Source organism: Saimiri boliviensis, chromosome 1 (assembly GCF_048565385.1).
Source record: "Saimiri boliviensis isolate mSaiBol1 chromosome 1, mSaiBol1.pri, whole genome shotgun sequence".
NCBI lineage: Eukaryota > Metazoa > Chordata > Mammalia > Primates > Cebidae > Saimiri > Saimiri boliviensis.
The window spans coordinates 156,937,132-156,944,245 of record NC_133449.1 but is presented as its reverse complement, the minus strand read 5'-3'; positions in this window follow the sequence as shown (position 1 = coordinate 156,944,245).

The following is a 7,114-nucleotide window of genomic DNA, read 5'->3' as shown; positions in this document are numbered from 1 at the left end:
AGGCTCTGCTCCTTCCGCAGAAAACAATAGCCCCCTCAGTTCTGGGCCTGACTCTGATTCTAATAACCTTACTTAACCTGCAGTGAGGCCTTTATTAATTTTTTTTTTTTTAAGAAGGCCACTAGCTGACAATTTATGCTTACAAAATTTAAGTTTTGATTCCTCAGTCTCTATTAACATAGCTAAAAACTGGCTTTTAGATAGGGAGAAAAGCAAAACTAGAGGCAGTGGCCTGTTTTCAGGGTGAGTTTCTAAAACAGAAGTTGCTAAATGAGGTGGAGACAAACATACTAGATTTGGAATGATGCCTCCAGGCATGCCTCTGCCACTCTTTCCAGCTACTCTTCCCCTAACTTCAATTTCTAAAAGTCTAAAGGTTGAATTTTTAAAAGCCAAACCAGGAAAGGAGAGTTAATGGGCCTTTCATTGTTAGTGTAACCACCCAATGCGTTTTTCTTCCCCAATGTCCAGATAGAGCTGATTCATCAAGGTAGTGAAATTGCAAGAGAGAAAGAGGTTTACACATATAGAACTAGCTAAATGAAGACCAGAGTTTTTTTTTTATCCCTAATATCAACCTCCCATAAAATTTAGGGGCTAGGGCTTTTCAAGGATAGTTTTGGGCAATGGGTGATTGCTGTTGATTGGCTGGGGGTTCCAACCATAGGGGTGTGGGAAGTGTTCCTCATGCACTCTGAGCAGCTTCTGGGTGGGGCCACAAGAGCAATTGATGTGTCCACGTGGAGCCATCAATAGACATGCAAAAAACCTGAAAAGGTATCTCAAGAGGCCAATCTTAGGTTCCGCAATTGTGGTATCATCTGCAGGAGTAATGGGGTAGGTTGCATGTCATATCTTGTGACATCTGGAATAATGGCTGGCAATCATTTATGTCTACACCTTAGCAGAATTCAGGCTTTTCTAGCCTCCTAGCCTAGTGGTCTCTCAGCTTTACAAAAGCAGTGGAGTTCTGGGGAAAGATTATTTAAACTAAAAACTAAATGTCTCTCCTAGTTAGCTTGGTCCAAGCCCAGGAAAACAGAAGGGCAGCTTAAAGGCCAAAGGCAAGACAGGGGTTGGCCAAGATCCAATCTTTTTCACTGCCGTAATTTTCTCACCAATGTAATTTTTGCAAAGGCAGTTGCATTAGGGTTTACATGTGGAACACGTTTGTGAATATTGGTAAAATGTGTAGCCCTCAAAGCAGGCAGTTATTTAAGAATCTGCCCTCTCCTGCTAGCCTTGTAGTACCTTCTAGAAAAGGACATAGCTGGGGTAAAGTTTTGCTAAAGTCATGCTTTGTTTGTCTCCCTTAAGTGTGATGAGATAGATGGAGAGGATAAACATAATATTTCCTGGTTCTTGTAACCATACAAAAAGACCTTCTAGCAAGGTTCTCACTGTGACCTGGGTCAGCAGAGCAGCACAGACAGCACAAGCTGGGGAGGATGTGCCTATTTATACAGGAAGATCCCACTACGGCAGACCAGTCAAGTACTACATTCAGAAAGCAGTGTTTCTGTAAATTGGATGTGTAGAACAATTGAAGATCTTGATAAAATGCAGTTTTTAATTTAGTAAGTGTGAGGTAGGGACCCAGATTCTACATTTCTAACAAGTTTCCATGTACTGGTCTGTAAAGGACACTTTGAATAACAGGGAACTATGTGGCAAGTTCTCACTTGCAAGAGGATTCATGGTAAGATTACTTTAAATACAAATGTACTTTATGCACACACTTTTAGCTAAAATGCACATGTTTACTCTTTCTCTGTTCAGAAATACAACCTTTTCTACTTAACATTTCTGAAATCAGAACGCACTTTGCAGTCCGTAGTGCTTTATAATCTCTGTCACCCAAGTCAGGCTTGAGCTGTATTCATGCTATCATTCCGGGGCGTTTGGAAACATCAACTGAAGCATCCAAACTTCATAATGGGTGTCTGCCACTTAGAAGAAAATCCCAAGGCAGGAGAGAAACAGTCTTAACCAGAAGGAGACAAATGGTTGTGGGAGGGAGTGGGGCAGCAGTGAATCAGTTGTTTCGCAACATTCCTGAAGCTGCCCTTGCAAGTGGGCTTGCTCTGCATAATCGAAAAAGAGCCCAGCACCTGTGGACTTTGTTTCTGTGTAGCTCTGTTTTAAAAAAAATGCTCTATCTTAATTGCTCTTGGCAGCAGAAAGAATGATCTCCTGTGCTAATCACTGGCATTGATGACCGAATTAAAAGGGTTGGATCCTGAGTGTAAAGTTTTAGGAATAGATTTGTTCATGTTTGGATTTTGTATATGTGCAAGAGTAATGTGAGAAAAATGTCTCCAAGAAAATCTAAAGTATATATATTCTCAATAAGAGAGCAGTGTGTCACCATTTAATCAGCAACATTTTTTTCTCGTAGTGTACGTAAAGTGATAAGGCATTTTACAATCCATGGTATCTTAGATATAATTAAAGTTAATAAAAAAAATATTGTTACTATTGAGTACGATCACTAGACAGGATGCCAAAGTGCCGATCCTGAGATAAACCTTCAGAGAAGTAACATTATGGTGCCCCTGCATGGGAAGAGCTCAGTAAATTTTTGTTTCTCTTTTTACCATGTTGCAGAAAAGGAAACTGAGATAACAATAAGGGAAACTCTCTGATTCAAGATCAGGCTGGTAAGTTTCACTCCTCACTTGTGAAATAAGCCATAGTTGAGTAGAAGTGACATCCAACTAGCTTTTTCTCTAAACAGACAGCATCTTCATAATAGTTCTTATTTAGGGGGTAACTACCTGCCACCCTCTTGGAAATGCTGTGCTTATATTGTGGTTGGTGGGAAATCATTGCATTTGATTATTATAGGACTCAGAAATGATCCTGGCTTTTCATGAGTACCGAGACCCAGAAATATCCTCAGTGCCTAGCACAGTCCTGCAACGATGAAAGATTCCTTCCAGAAGACTAACAGGACCCCATATTAAGAAACACTAATCTGGCACTTTGGGAGGCCGAGGCAGGTGGATCACGAGATCAAGAGATTGAGACCATCCTGGTCAACATGGTGAAACCCCGTCTCTACTAAAAATACAAAAAATTAGCTGGGCATGGTGGCACGCACCTGTAATCCCAGCTACTCAGGAGGCTGATGTAGGAGAATTGCTTGAACCCAGGAGGTGGAGGTTGCGGTGAGCCGAGATTGTGCCATTGCACACCAGCCTGGGTAACAAGAGCGAAACTCCGTCTCAAACAAAACAAAACAAAACAAAACCACTAAGATATTTTGACACCAGAAAGTATCTCATTGTAGAATCCTTAGGAGTGTTGTCTCAATTAACTCCAGAAATTTCACTCTGTTTCTACTTACTTTTCTGACTTAGGAAAACCTCCCCCTATATCTAAATCTACTTGTTCTTTAAGCTGTAATTAGTGTGCATTCTGAGTTGCTAAGGTTGTAAGTCTAAATTTTTTTTTTTACTGTAATGAAATATATTTAATCACTGTTAAATCTGTATTCTAGCATGTTAAATGGTCACCTGCTTCCTGTGCTGAATTCTGGTCTCACTGCTTCTAGTTTAATAATCCTCACATATTTATTATCCATTTCTTGTTTGAAATGCTTTCTAAGCCCTTCTCCATTGCATGTCACCCCAGATGCCATTAGCAGTCTTCTTGGGAGTCCACCTAAGGTTCAGGAATAATGCAGCATGACAAGAATGCAAAACCATTTCTGCTATTGAATCAGATTCATGGATGACATTATTTAGCCTCCTCAGGGGCCCAGATAGAAAAAGAGGGTCCTGGAGGCCTTTGTGCCATCGTGCAAGCTTCATCTCTTCAATCTATTTCACCACTATTAGCATGCCTTCCTAAGCTCAGATCATTGTCACCATCACAGTACTTACTGAGAATTTACTACAAGCTAAGCACTATGTTCAGAGCTTTACATGGATTAATTTATACCCTTTGAGTTATCTCTACTTCACAAATGGGTAAATTGAGGCTTAGATAGATGAGGGCTTTGTTGCCATGTTTGCAGACAGCAAGTGGCGGAGTTGGACTACCCACTCAGGCAGTGTGCTTCTAAGCTCCCTGTTGTAACTCAGCACATTCAAGGGCCCCCCATTACCCACAGAATAGAGGCTTGTGTTCACAGTTTGGCATTCACAAGCCTCCACAATGTGGCTTCTTCCTACCTCTTCCAACTTCATTTTATTTCCTCCCTCTTTAAACGCACCTTATATTTTGACACTTCCTTCAATTTCACACCCTGAGTTGTATGCGTTCCTAAACAAGGCAACATCATTCTGAATGCTCTACAATTTTGGTACACAGCAAGTCTCAGAACAAACGTGCCACTTCTTTCCTCTGTGAAGAATATCCTGACCTCTCCCTTGGTACATAATTACTCCTCTTCCTGCACTATTGAAGACTTTCCACCTGTACTGATTGTGTTATTTGTCTTTATGTTAAATACAATGGTTTCCTGTACCCTTCTTTTCTACTCGTTTACATTCCAATGGATAAAAATGTTCTCACTCATTTCTGTTCCTATGAAATCTCTAATTTAATTTTGTATACAAAGTAAGTGGGAAGATGAGGACAGAAGAAGGAGGATACAGAGAGATTTTTTGACATTATGAATTCCTAGTGGACAGAGGCCATACCTAATTTCACTTAAAATAGACTCATGGGGAACAATATAGTCTTCCAATTAGTATTCTCTTTATAGAATCTTCACAGCAATATCAATCACTCACAACTCAATATTCCAGTAATCAGTATTGACCCACCTGTATGGGCAACCAGTGACAATGAGAGTCACCATTAACAAGTGAACAGTTGGCTACTGCACCCTCACCTGCTTCCTGTGCTGAATTCTGGTCTCACTGCTTCTGGTTTAACAATCCTCACATATTTATTGCCCATTTCTTGTTTGAAATGCTTTCTAAGCCCTTCTCCATTCCATGTCACCTCAGATTCCATGAGCAGTCTTCTTACTGTGCGGCAACCATACTAGAGCATCAACCCCAATAATGGACTCAACAGCTGAGAACAAGATGGGAGCATCAGTTCACATGTTAGTGCCACTATTCGCACAATCACACTCTGCAATGCTTGTTCAGTGCAACACTCAGCACACTTGCTCTACAGTCATTGACTCCCAATGCATTTGATAAAACATGTGCTCTGCGTTGTGGTTTTAGGACCATAGGCAGAGTCACACTATGTTCAAATCTACTCTCCATTGTTTACTAGCTATGAGTAAGACCAGTGCTTTTCAAACATTAATGTACTTATGAATGATCTGAGGGAGTTTTAAAGAATCAAATTATGTTGCAGAAGGTCATAACATATGATATATAGTATATCTGAGTAGCATTCCACAGTATATATATGCCACAGTTTGTTTAGTCATTTATACGTTGAATTTAGGGTTTTTCCAAGTTAGGATTATTATGAATAAAGGTGCTATAAACATTTGTGTGCAGGTTTGTGTGAATGTAAGTTTTTATTTCTCTGGGATAATATTTCTCTAGGAATGACTGTAGGGAGTTTTCATGTTTAGTTTTTCCTCTTTTTAAACTGCCAAAGTATTTTCCAGCATAACTGTATATCATTTTACATTCCCATGAGCAATGTATGAGTGATCCAGATTATACATATCCCCGTCAGCATTTGGTGCCACCCTTTTTTTAAAAATTCAGCCATTCTGAAAAGGTAGCTTCTCTGAGAAGAGCCTAAAGACATGGCAGGCAGTTTGTACCATGTGTTAAAGTGTACCCTGTAGATTTTGCCTTATCTGAAATGCAAGCCTTGAGGGTGGGGATAGGAGCAGCTTTAACCCAGGAAATGGATTCTGAGCAGGTAAAACATTGACAAAGTCAACTCTGAGATTGTCATGAGCAAGAAGGGACATGAGGATAGGGTGAGAGAGAAAGAGGCTAGGAATAGAGGCCTAGAGGGAAGGCAGAACAAGAAAGAGCTGGTGGGGGTTGGGGAAGCCTGTTTTGGGTTATGCTGGGTTAGCAGGGGTTTTTCTGTAGTTCTTCGCCTCAGAGCACTTATGAAGCAAGTGAGAATGTACTTTCTCTGCGAGAACTCTACCTTCTAATAATACCTTGGTCTTACAGGGTACCACATTTCCCAAAACCTCAGAAGGTGTGTGACAAACATCAGTGTTCCTGTAATATTTGACCTCCTCCTCTCAAGGGAGAGAAACTGAGGCAGAAGAAATAGGCAAGCATCAATCCTGGAATTATCTTACATAGGCTAGGAACCAGGGCAAGGAGAGATAGTGTTCTAAGGTGTTAATATTAATTTCCTGTATTGAACATCTCTCTTGTAATACAAGATGCTGTGACCATCTGTTTTCAGTCAGGATGCATACAGTTCACCAAATGACAGCGTCGATAAAGGGATGTTCAATCCTTTCTCATCTCTAAATCATTTTTTCTTCTCATTTCCAGGAAACAGTTAATGCAGGAAAAAATCATGAAGCTAAACTTTGTGTTTGCCTAATATCCAAGTTAACTTCTCCACATGTATTTTGAAAATAACTATCAAAATCTCTTTTGAAAATAAGTAAGGAAATAAATAGAAAAGTTGATTGTGCTGCCTGCCTCAGATTCTGGAGATAACACAGACCAGACAACTCTAGTTCAAGGCTATTTTGAAGCCAGTCTGCAGGCAGCAAGCAAATTACTCAAGGACACAAGAGTGGCAAAGACTGTTTTCTTTTTGATGTTGATAGAGCAAGTCAATAAAACGTTTAAATGAAAAACATAACAAACTGTTGAAAGAAATAAATGAGAACCCAGCTTTCACATGTACCACATTCCTGCTCTAGTTAATCATGTTTATACTACCAAAACATAGTAATAGTGGCTAGGGGAAAATCTGTACAAAGAGTTATTTTGAAGGCAGTAACACAGTATTAGATTTTTTTCCATAGAATTTCTATCTATCTAGACAACTGCTACTGATTTATCAAAATTCTACTCAAGCATCTCTCCTTTTCTGATACTTTCCTTTAACCTCTGGATCCTCCCCAACTTTGGCCCTATCTCATTTATTACATGGGCTGTACTGGATAGAAATGATTTCTTTCCATGGCTGTCGGCATCACTAG